Genomic DNA, 11,141 nt, shown 5'->3' with positions numbered 1-11,141 from the left:
TGTGTAATTAGGGTAAAATTGCAGACTGATACTACAGATATTAGGGTGCTCAGGTTCTCTTACATATAAGTACATCCATCCATCCTTGTTTTGGGGGTGAATTTGCAGCCTGACACTACTGCTATTTTACCCTTACAGTACAGTATATCCAACAAGCAGATGCCAGACCCTTCTAAGGGAACGCGCAGTGGCCAAAATGTTTCTGGAGCTAGCAGAAGTAGTAGCAGAAGTGGGTTGGTAGCAGCAGTCGCAGGGACAGGCCAGAGCAGCCAGTGTCATCCAGCGGTCGTGTTTTAACCAGCAACCCAGTTCTCCTTGAGTGGTCGACTCAGTCTACAACATCATCTCAAGTGACATCAGACACCCCCAGCCAGGAGTCGTGGGTTCCTCTGACACCTCGCTTAGTTGCCATGGTCCGAGAACAAGCTCTATGCCCCCACCTGTCCTGAACCTGCCTTTCATTTTCTATTCCTTTTGCTCGGGAAATATTGTATGCTGTCGGCGCAGCTCCGCTTTTCAGGACCAGCTTATTGAGGACAGTCAGCAGCTACTGGCCAGTCAAAATGTGGAGGAGAGATCTGCTGCTTTTTCTGGTAGGCGGGCAATAAGCAATGATGAGAGTTGCGTGGGAGCAGGTGTTGCGAGTGGTTAAACACATGGCCCTTAGACTGGTGAGGGTGACATTAGTGATGTGCAGACAGTAGTGGATAATGATGTAGCCCATTGCACGTAGGAGCCGGGTGAAGAGGGGGCTTCATCATCATCAGGTAATGAGGGTAGTAGCTTGCATGTGAGGCAGTGGCTGAGTATGGCTGCGAGTGAACAGATTGGCAGTAGTGTGTCTCCAGACCTCAAACGCGCCCGGGGTAGACTGTCTACACGAGTTCACGGAGGCAGCGGCAGCCAGCACGGAGTGGTGGGTGGAAATGCCATACTCGCCGGTGTGGAAATTTTCTTGTATCAAGCTGCCGGAGGATGTCAGCTAGGCCATTTGTCAAATCTGTGGGCAGAAGGTGAAAAGTGGCCAAGGTGCCAATGTTGGCACCATGGCCCTGCATCAACACATGCAGCATCACCATAAAGTGACCTGGGAAAACCGTGGCACTAATGTAGTGGTATATATTTAAATAACCATGGGGAGATAATGGTCACTCTCAATAACCAAAAAATGGGTACCCAATTATAAATACAAGAAAAACTAAATTAGTGGGTGACCTTAATTAAGACTCAACCTTTAATACATTATTAAAATAATATACCCAAAAGGAAGCGGAAGGCTGTCTGCCACATCATGACAAACATGGTGTTATACAGCTCAGTATGAAACGAGAAATATTATTTAGATCCGTAGTATGGTACGCGGAAATCAATGTATTTCTATTCAATACAATAGGTATTATGTACATACAACAATGAAGTAAATGTAACATGGCAGAAATCAATTTCAAATAAAACATGTAGTCACATGAGGGCTGAGATCCGCAGTAACACCGATCTAGTCTTGTGATAAAAAGGACGTGGATAATGCTGTACCAAAGCAAATGCTGTGCAACCTTGGTTAAGGTAACCAATTTATACAACTACATTGTAACAGAAGGACTATGGAATACTTGAAGGGGAGAACAGACCATGAATAGTTAGCAAGGATTCATAGAGTTAATATAGAGACATTTAGGATATGGGCTACTGGCCTACCTGGTGCCGCTCTGCAGGAAGGTTAGAAGTCGTTGAGTAAGAAATGGCTGGATTTCTAAGGTGTGCTGCCACACGACAGGAGGATGCCATGTTGTGCCGGTATGGCTGGCATCTTATAAAGCGAGGCGCGTCTATCTGGGGAGATTAAGTGCGCATGCGCCGGGCGCTTGCATTCCACAATGCGTGCCAGCCCTCTGTTTGAGGTCTATAGTGTCTATAGTGCAAAAGAAATCAAGCTGGAAGGGTAGTCTCGCGAGACTACGCTTCCGTGATGCGCTGTTTGAATGTGCCGTTAACTATACGTATAAAGGAGTATTCAAGCGGGGTGACTAAAATATGGGGGAGATGAATGTAGACAATAACAAAATGAAGCGAGAGAAAGCAATAACGTGAGCATCTATATAAGGGAGAACATATGGAAAAAAAAAATGAAAAAATGGACAAATGAAAAAGATATAAAAGTGAAAAAAATGAAAAAATGTTTTTTTTTTTTAATAGAGAAAGAAAATAAAGAAAGAATGGTAGCATTTGAGCAGATACGAATGAAAGGGAAAAAAAGGGGGGGAAAGAGGGAAGTGGCTACAAGGGAAGAGAGGAAAGGTAAAGAATGAAGGGGGATACAAATGTGGATAAAAGTGAATGAAGGGGATAGTGGTAAACACAGATGAAATGGAATAGAATAATACCAAAAGGATACAGAGTCTACAGTGGCACCAGGGTTAAAGCCATTCTATGTGATCTGCAATAAATGAAAACCAAAATTAGTATTGAGTGAAAAAAAACTGGTTGCAACAGTAACTCAAGTAGAACAAAACCACCAATGCATTAGGTGAGACTCTGAATCTTGTACTCTCTATTCACCCCTTAGATTGCAGGCTATCTAATCTGTGTATCCAGAATGCCTCTCTGGTCTTAAGTATTTTTACGCGATTGCCCCCTTTCTTTGGGACCTTATCATTAAAGCAGAAGACAAAGGGGGTGCACTGGTCATAATGGATAGAGATGCTTAAATTAGGGAAATCTACCGTCAGCTAGAGGACCCTAGTGTATATTGCAGATTACGCAATGATCCTACTACCAACATTGCAGCAACAATAAATACCACACTGACACATTATCATGACCTCAACATAATTGACGACAAAACCATCTCTTTTCTTACCAATGCACATCCAATAATTCCAGTTTTTTACATTTTACCTAAGATACACAAGAACCTCAATAATCCACCAGGTCGCCCGATTGTAGCCTCAACTGAGTCCATACTGGTCCCCCTTTCCATCTTTTTAGAAAAGATTTTGACACCTATGGTGAAAAATACACGTTAATATCTGCTTGACACATCCTCCTTTTTTGAACTTATTGATAATCTGCCCCCTTTGAAACAAGATACTATTTTGGTGACTTGGGACATAACCAGTCTATACATATCCATCCAACATGACAAGGGGATAGAGGCAGTCAGAGCCCTCCTTCAGACATCCACATACAGCTCGGAGGTCATATCTCTTTGTATTGATCTACTCCAGATAGTTTTGCACAACAATTTATTTTTGTTTGTGTCACGGAAGGTGTTACAGAAAACTAGAAGACACAAATGAGGATCCGACTGACTTGATCCAAAGGAACCAAAGGGTAAGCCCTGCAACAGCCCTAGCTCTCTCCCTTACTGCTCAGCCTATGCAAAAATCTCTATGGTAGATAATTGCATACCCTCGTTCCTCGACTGTATGAAACCTTAACACCCTATAATAGTGAGGGGACACGACCACCGGCTCCTTACACTTAATACGGAGGGAGTCAGGGTCACCTAGGATCAAGCAAACAGGAAAACACAAATAAATGAACAGACTTATCTGTAGAAGCATCAGTTGTAGCATCCAGCATGCATACACTCCAGGAAGTTGTATAAACCGCAAAGTGATGCAGTATGGGAGGGGATTTAAAGGGATGCAATCAGTGCAACTGGATGACAGCTGAGAGAGGGAAACGAGATGACAAAACGAAAGCAAAACAAAAGAACCTCAAGCAGGAGGTTCTGAAGAACGTCTGTCAGAGATTCTCAGATGTCTGGCGGTGACAGTACCCCTCCTTCTACGAGTGGACTCCGGACACTCAGAGCTCACCTTCTCAGGATGGGACCTATGGAAAGACCTGATGAGACGAGTGGCCTTAATGTCCGTCACTGGGACCCACATCCTCTCCTCAGGACCATAACCCTCCAAATGAACGAGGTACTGGAGAGAACCGCGGACAACACGAGAATCCACAATCCTAGAGACCTGAAATTCAAGATTACCATGAACCACAATCGGAGGAGGAGGCAAAGAGGAGGGTACAATGGGTTGGACATAAGGTTTTAATAGGGACTTATGAAAAACATTATGGATCTTCCAAGTCTGAGGAAGATCAAGACGGTAGGCAACAGGATTGATGACGGACAAGATTTTGTAAGGCCCAATAAACTTAGGACCCAACTTCCAGGAGGGAACCTTCAATTTGATATTCTTAGTAGACAACCACACCAGATCACCAACATTCAGGTCCGGACCAGGCACACATCTCTTATCCGCCACACGCTTATATCTCTCACTCATGCTCTTTAGATTATCCTGAATCTTTTGCCAAATAGATGACAAAGACGAGGAGAATCTCTCCTCATCAGGTAAACCAGAAGACCCCTCTCCAGAGAATGTCCCAAACTGCGGATGAAACCCATATGCACCAAAAAATGGTGACTTATCAGAGGACTCCTGACGACGGTTATTTAAAGCAAACTCAGCAAGGGAGAGAAAAGAACACCAATCCTCCTGATTCTCCGCCACAAAACAGCGCAGATATGTCTCCAGATTCTGATTGACGTGCTCCATCTGGCCATTCGACTGTGGGTGGAAAGCAGAAAAGAATGACAACCGAACCCCCAAGCGAGAACAGAAAGTCTTCTAGAATCTGGAAACAAACTGCGTGCCCCTATCAGAGACTATGTCTGAAGGAATACCATGCAATTTGACAATGTGATCAATAAATGCCTGCGCCAGCGTCTTAGCATTGGGCAACCCAGGAAAAGGAATGAAATGCGCCATTTTGCTAAAACGGTCCACCACCACCAGAATCACAGTCTTCCCCGAGGAATGAGGCAGGTCCAAGGACGGGAAGGAATGGGTAACGGGAGGAGAGGACCTGATGGCGTAGAATGAGGGACTTTGGCACGAGCGCAGGTCTCGCAGGCTGCCAGAAAACCCTCAACCGACTTACGAAGCTCCGGCCACCAGAATCTCCGAGCGATGAGATCCACTGTGGCTCTACCCCCCGGGTGCCCAGCAAGGACAGTATCGTGGTGCTCCTTAAAAACCTTGTGTCTTAAAGCGAGAGGCACAAAGAACATCCCAGGGGGACAAAGATCAGGAGCCTCTGCCTGGGCTGCCTGAATCTCTGCCTCCAATTCAGGATAAAGAGCAGAGACCACCACACCTTCAGCCAAAATGGGACCCGGGTCTTCAAAATTCTCACCTCCCAGAAAACAACGTGACAGGGTATCCGCCTTCACATTCTTAACCCCAGGGTGGAACGTGACAACAAAATTAAACCTTGAAAAGAATAAAGACCATCTGGCCTGTCTCGGGTTCAGACGCTTGGCTGACTCCAAGTAGGACAGATTCTTATGGTCGGTAAACACGGTAATAGGGTGTCTGGCTCCCTCTAGCCAATGGCGCCATTCCTCAAAAGCTAACTTGATGGCCAACAACTCCCTATCTCCCACATCGTAATTTCTCTCTGTGGAGGAGAGTTTCTTCGAGAAAAAGGCACATGGTCGCCATTTGGCAGGAGAGGGACCTTGAGACAAGACCGCACCCACACCCACCTCAGAAGCGTCCACCTCAACTATGAAGGGCAGAGAGATATCAGGTTGTACCAAGATGGGAGCGGAAGCAAAACTCTCCTTAATACTAGAAAAGGCTTTACACGCCTCTACCGACCAGGAGGAAAAATCTACCCCCTTTCTAGTCATATCAGTGAGTGGTTTAACAACAGAGGAATAATTCAAAATAAACTTCCTGTAATAATTGGCAAAACCCAAAAAACGCATCAGCGCCTTCTGATTCTCAGGAAGCTCCCACTCAAGCACAGCGCGGACCTTCTCGGGGTCCATGCGAAAGCCAGAAGCGGAGAGAAGAAACCCCAGAAATTGAATTTCTGGAACCGCAAACACACATTTTTCCAGTTTAGCGTACAATTTATTCTACCGCAGGATGAGCAAGACCTGACGTAGGTGGTCCTTATGAGTTTTGAAATCAGGAGAAAAAATCAAAATGTCATCTAGATACACTATTACAAATTTCCCCATTAAATAATAAAAAAATGCTGTTCACAAAATGCTGAAAGACGGCTGGAGCATTCATCAAACCAAAAGGCATAACCAAATTCTCAAAATGGCCCTCAGGGGTATTGAAGGCCGTCTTCCATTCGTCTCCTTCTCTGACCTGACCAGGTTGTATGCCCCTCTTAGATCCAACTTGGAAAAAACTTTAGCCCCAACAATCTGGTTAAACAGGTCCGGGATCAGAGGAAGCGGATAAGGGTCACGAATTGTGATACTGTTCAGCTCCCTGAAATCCAGACATGGTCTTACAGAACCATCTTTTTTCTTAACAAAGAAAAAACCAGCGGCAACAGGTGACTTCGAGGGTCGTATGTGTCCCTTTCTCAGGCTCTCAGAGATATAAGCACGCATAGCGACCCTTTCAGGTTGGGAGAGATTGTATAAACGAGATTTAGGCAGCTTGGCGCCTGGGATGAAATTAATAGGGCAATCGTACTCCCTGTGAGGGGGCAGCTCCTGAACACCACTCTCAGAAAACACATCCGAAAATACAGAGAGAAAAGATGGTACAGTCTTAGTAGAAACCTCTGAAACAGATGTCGTGAGGCAATTCTCTCTGCAAAAGTCACTCCAACCATTTATTTGCCTCGCTTGCCAATCAATGGTGGGGTTATGTTTAGTGAGCCAGGGTAGCCCCAACTCTAGAAGAGTAGGCAACCCGCTTAGGACGAAACATGACACATCCTCAACATGAGTATCACTCACAATCAAACGGATATTGTGAACTATGCCCTTTAACGATTTCTGAGAAAGTGGAGTGGAATCAATAGCAAAAACAGGTATATCCTTTCCCAAAGTGCATACCTGGAAACCATGTGTTATAGCAAATTGATTATCAATGAGATTGACAGCTGCTCCACTATCTACAAAAATCTCACAAAAAATGTTCTTGCTCTCTAGCGCCACCCTGGCAGGTAGGACAAAACGGAAAACCTTCAATTTCCGCATCAACCTTGCCAATAGTAACAGATGGAACGTTTTTAGAGGATTTTTTTCTTTTTGTTTCTTTATTACTCTCAAAAAACTGCCTGAATCTCCTAGAGGGACAAACATTTGCCAAATGATTTATACCTCCACAACAGAAACAAACCCTCCTCTGAGAGCTGAATCTTCTATTGTCAGAGGCAAGCAAACCCAGCTGCATGGGCTCCTGCTCAGAGGGGATTGAGAGAGACTGAGACCCCTGCGCACTAAGAGAGACCGCCGCACTGTCCTTGGACTGAGTATGACAGGAAGGAGTGATCTCTCCTCTCTCTCTAAGACGCCTGTCAATACGAATGGACCGAGACATGGCAGAGTCCAAGGAGGTAGGTCTCTCATGAAAGGCAAATGCATCTTTCAATCCCTCTGAAAGACCATGGCAAAATTGACTTCGGAGTGCAGCATCATTCCAACCAGTATCAGCTGCCCATCTCCGAAATTCTGAACAGTATATATCTGCGGACTGTTTACCCTGGCATAAAAGACGTAGTCTAGACTCAGCCAGAGCAATACGATCCGGATCATCATATATCTGACCCAGGGCTAAAAAAAATTCATCCACTGAACGGAGGGGCCGTGCCCCCACCGGCAGCGAAAAGGCCCAAGACTGAGCGTTATCCCTGAGCAGCGAGATGATGATCCCCACCCTCTGCTCCTCATCACCAGAGGAATGGGGAAGTAGGCGAAAATGGAGTTTGCAAGCCTCTGTAAACCGAACAAAATTCTCACTACCCCCGGAGAACGTATCCGGGAGCGAGATCTTAGGCTCAGAACAAACTCCATGAACGCAAGCTAAACCGGTCACCTGAAACTGAGATACAGTTTTACGGAGATCTGCTACCTCCAATGAAAGACCCTGCATGTGTTCAGTCAAAAGTGAAACCGGATCCATGCTTGAGACCGTTTTGGCGGTTTATAATGTCACGGAAGGTGTTACAGAAAACTAGAAGACACAAATGAAGATCCGACTGACTTGATCCAAAACTAAGGAACCAAAGGGTAAGCCCTGCAACAGCCCTAGCTCTCTCCCTTACTGCTCAGCCTATGCAAAAATCTCTATGGTAGATAATTGCATACCCTCGTTCCTCGACTGTATGAAACCTGAACACCCTATAATAGTGAGGGGACACGACCACCGGCTCCCTACACTTAATACGGAGGGAGTCAGGGTCACCTAGGATCAAGCAAACAGGAAAACACAGATAAATGAACAGACTTATCTGTAGAAGCATCAGTTGTAGCATCCAGCATGCACTCACTCCAGGAAGTTGTATAAACCGCAAAGTGATGCAGTATGGGAGGGGATTTAAAGGGATGCAATCAGTGCAACTAGATGACAGCTGAGAGAGGGAAACGAGATGACAAAACGAAAGCAAATCAAAAGAACCTCAAGCAGGAGGTTCTGAAGATAGTCTGTCAGAGCTTCTCAGAAGTCTGGCGGTGACAGTTTGGCGATGATTTTTTCCTACAGTTACAAGGGACCGCGATGGGGTCCAACGTGGCACCCCCGTACGCTTACTGCTATATGGCACATTTTGAGGAGCCCTTCCATTATTCAAATGCCGACTTCATCAATCATGTCATGACATGGAAACGATATATCGACGATATATTCTGCATTTGGGAAGGTACATTAGATTCACTGCTACTGTTTCATGTGTTTTTAAATTCAGTTTATCCTGAACTCCAGTTTACCATCCAACATCACCCAGACACCATTCACTTCCTAGACACCACAGTTAGCAGATCCACAATGGGTACTTTGTGTACCGACCTATACCGCAAACCGACAGATCGTAATAATCTCCTTCATTTTACCAGTTTTCATGCACTGCATATTAAAAGGTCCGTACCCAGGTCTGAATATACCAAAATTAAACGCATAGTAAAGACTGCGTCCACTTGCCAAACAAGACTCACAGAAATATAACAGCGTTTTCTGGATAGAGGCTACCCCTTGAAAACAATACTTATACATGACCAGCCCAATCCACCAAGACCCCATAACATTAAACGATTAGCCCTGGTTCACACCTTTCATCCGGCAGCCAACAAAATACTCAACAGCATTAGATCCCATTGGCCATTGCTACGGAAGTCTTACCCTGATGTGGAGGAATTCCAAAACCCGATTTTGCCTTGTACTCGTCGCAGCAAAAACCTGAATGACTTATTAGTCAAAGCAGACATTGGGCCTTTGAGAACAACCTCCATGCAGACTTTCCTGAACACTCAACGCAGGGGGACATTTCCTTGCCTGCACTGCTTTCAATAGAGACACTATGGATGTCTTAGGTCGTCTTAATGGCATCCACTGTGACAAGGGCACATTCCTTGCTAGTCTGGATGTTGAGGCCCTCTACAGCTCTAGCCCACACGATCTTGGCTGTAAACAAAGAGGTGAGCATCTCAAATGGCATAATGAATTTCTGATGGATTTGTTACAGTTCATTCTGTCACATAAAATCTTTTTGTTTGATGGGCAGATCTTCCACCAGCTCAGGGGGGTGGCAATGGGGAGTCCATGTGCCCCAACCTTTGCCAACCTCTACCTGGGCTGGTGGGAGAGAGAATATGTATTCAGCGATGATTTGGAACAATACACGTCTCTAATCCTCCTTTGGATTAGATATATCGACGATGTATTGATTCTTTGGAAAGGAAGTAAGACACAGTTCCTGGATTTTGTAGCGACTCTCAATCAGAACAGCTGGGTTTATTTTTTACCTCAGAGATTAATGATACACAAATGTCCTTTCTGGATCTATCAATTGCTATTGGTGATTCCGGTCAGATCATCACTAACGTGTATAGGAAATCCACCGCTACCAATAGTCTCCTGAAATGGGAGAGTGGTCATAATACGGCCCTGAAAAAAGGAATACTAAAAGGACAATATTTGAGGGCTCGCAGAAATTGTCCTAGGTTATCTTATTTTAGGTCTGGTGCAAGAGATCTGCAACAGAGATTTTCTCATCGAGGTTATCCTCAATCTATCCTTAAACAAGCGTACCAACATTCACTTTGCGCCAATAGGAAGCAACTTTTGGCTCCCAAAATTAGGGATCAAGAAGATGAGACCTTCAGGATCATTGGCACATACGATAGGACCCACAGGGAGGTGCGACTAATTTTGACTGATAATTGGGACATTCTATTGTCTGATCCAGACATTGGAAAGATGGTTCCCACATATCCAGCAATTACATATCGCCGCAGCCAAAACCTACGAGATCAGTTGATACATAGTTTTTATCAAAATCCAACTCAGGAGACATGGCTACAAAATCATCTGATGGGCACGTTTCCCTGTGGATCCTGTAAATTCTGCTGCTATTTTGCTAAAGGTAAATCCTTCACGGACGGGACCTCTAGTAAGATATACTACATTTGATCTTTCATTAATTGTAAATCCATCGGGGTGGTGTATCTAATCACATGTATATGTGGCATCAAATATGTTAGCAAAACGAAACGCGAATTTAGGAGATGCATTGGCGAGTACATTTCAGATATCCAGAAACTGAAGGATACACCGCTAGCTCCCCATGTATCTAAAGGACATGATGGCAGGGTTCAATCTGTCATGTTTCAAGGTATTGAGCTCATTAAAAGATTTCCGAAAGGGGGCGATATGGATCGTCTTTTATTACAAAAGGCGGCCAGGTGGATATTTAAACGTAATACCGTCAAACCTACTGGCCTCAACGATTCGATATCTTATGTACTATTTATTTTAGTCCTCCCAATTGAGCCACACCGGTTTTAGCTGATATAAATAAGCGTCTGTTTATTAGCTTAATTCAACAGGTAATCCCAGCAACTGTATCAGTTTTAATCCATGTTATTCTTTATTCCATATATAAAGTATAAATACAGGATGCGTTTCGGCTCGTCCAGCTTTCCTCAACTGTTTATTAGCTTGGTCATGTAGTTGTCATTTTCAGCTACATTTAATAAGGACCTTATCTTGGCCAACCATCTAATTATGGACACCTTCCTGTTCTATATATGCCATGTTTGGCTCACTATGCAGTATACATAGTATCATACATACCTTCCTTCCTTGTTAAATGTTATATCC

General features: G+C 44.5%; 1 long non-coding RNA gene across 1 annotated transcript; it reads right to left on the bottom strand.

Moving 5' to 3' along the window:
• Nucleotides 1–1,285: 1,285 nt before the first annotated feature.
• LOC120991635 lies at nucleotides 1,286–9,898 on the bottom strand. Its single transcript, XR_005776744.1, has 4 exons — nucleotides 9,785–9,898; nucleotides 2,896–3,000; nucleotides 2,393–2,434; nucleotides 1,286–1,544 (listed from the first exon to the last, which is right to left on the bottom strand). It is a non-coding gene; the product is annotated as an uncharacterized LOC120991635 (long non-coding RNA).
• Between the last annotated feature and the right edge of the window lie 1,243 nt (nucleotides 9,899–11,141).

Source organism: Bufo bufo, chromosome 2 (assembly GCF_905171765.1).
Source record: "Bufo bufo chromosome 2, aBufBuf1.1, whole genome shotgun sequence".
NCBI classification, from domain to species: domain Eukaryota; kingdom Metazoa; phylum Chordata; class Amphibia; order Anura; family Bufonidae; genus Bufo; species Bufo bufo.
This window is presented reverse-complemented; position numbering and strand designations above follow the sequence as displayed.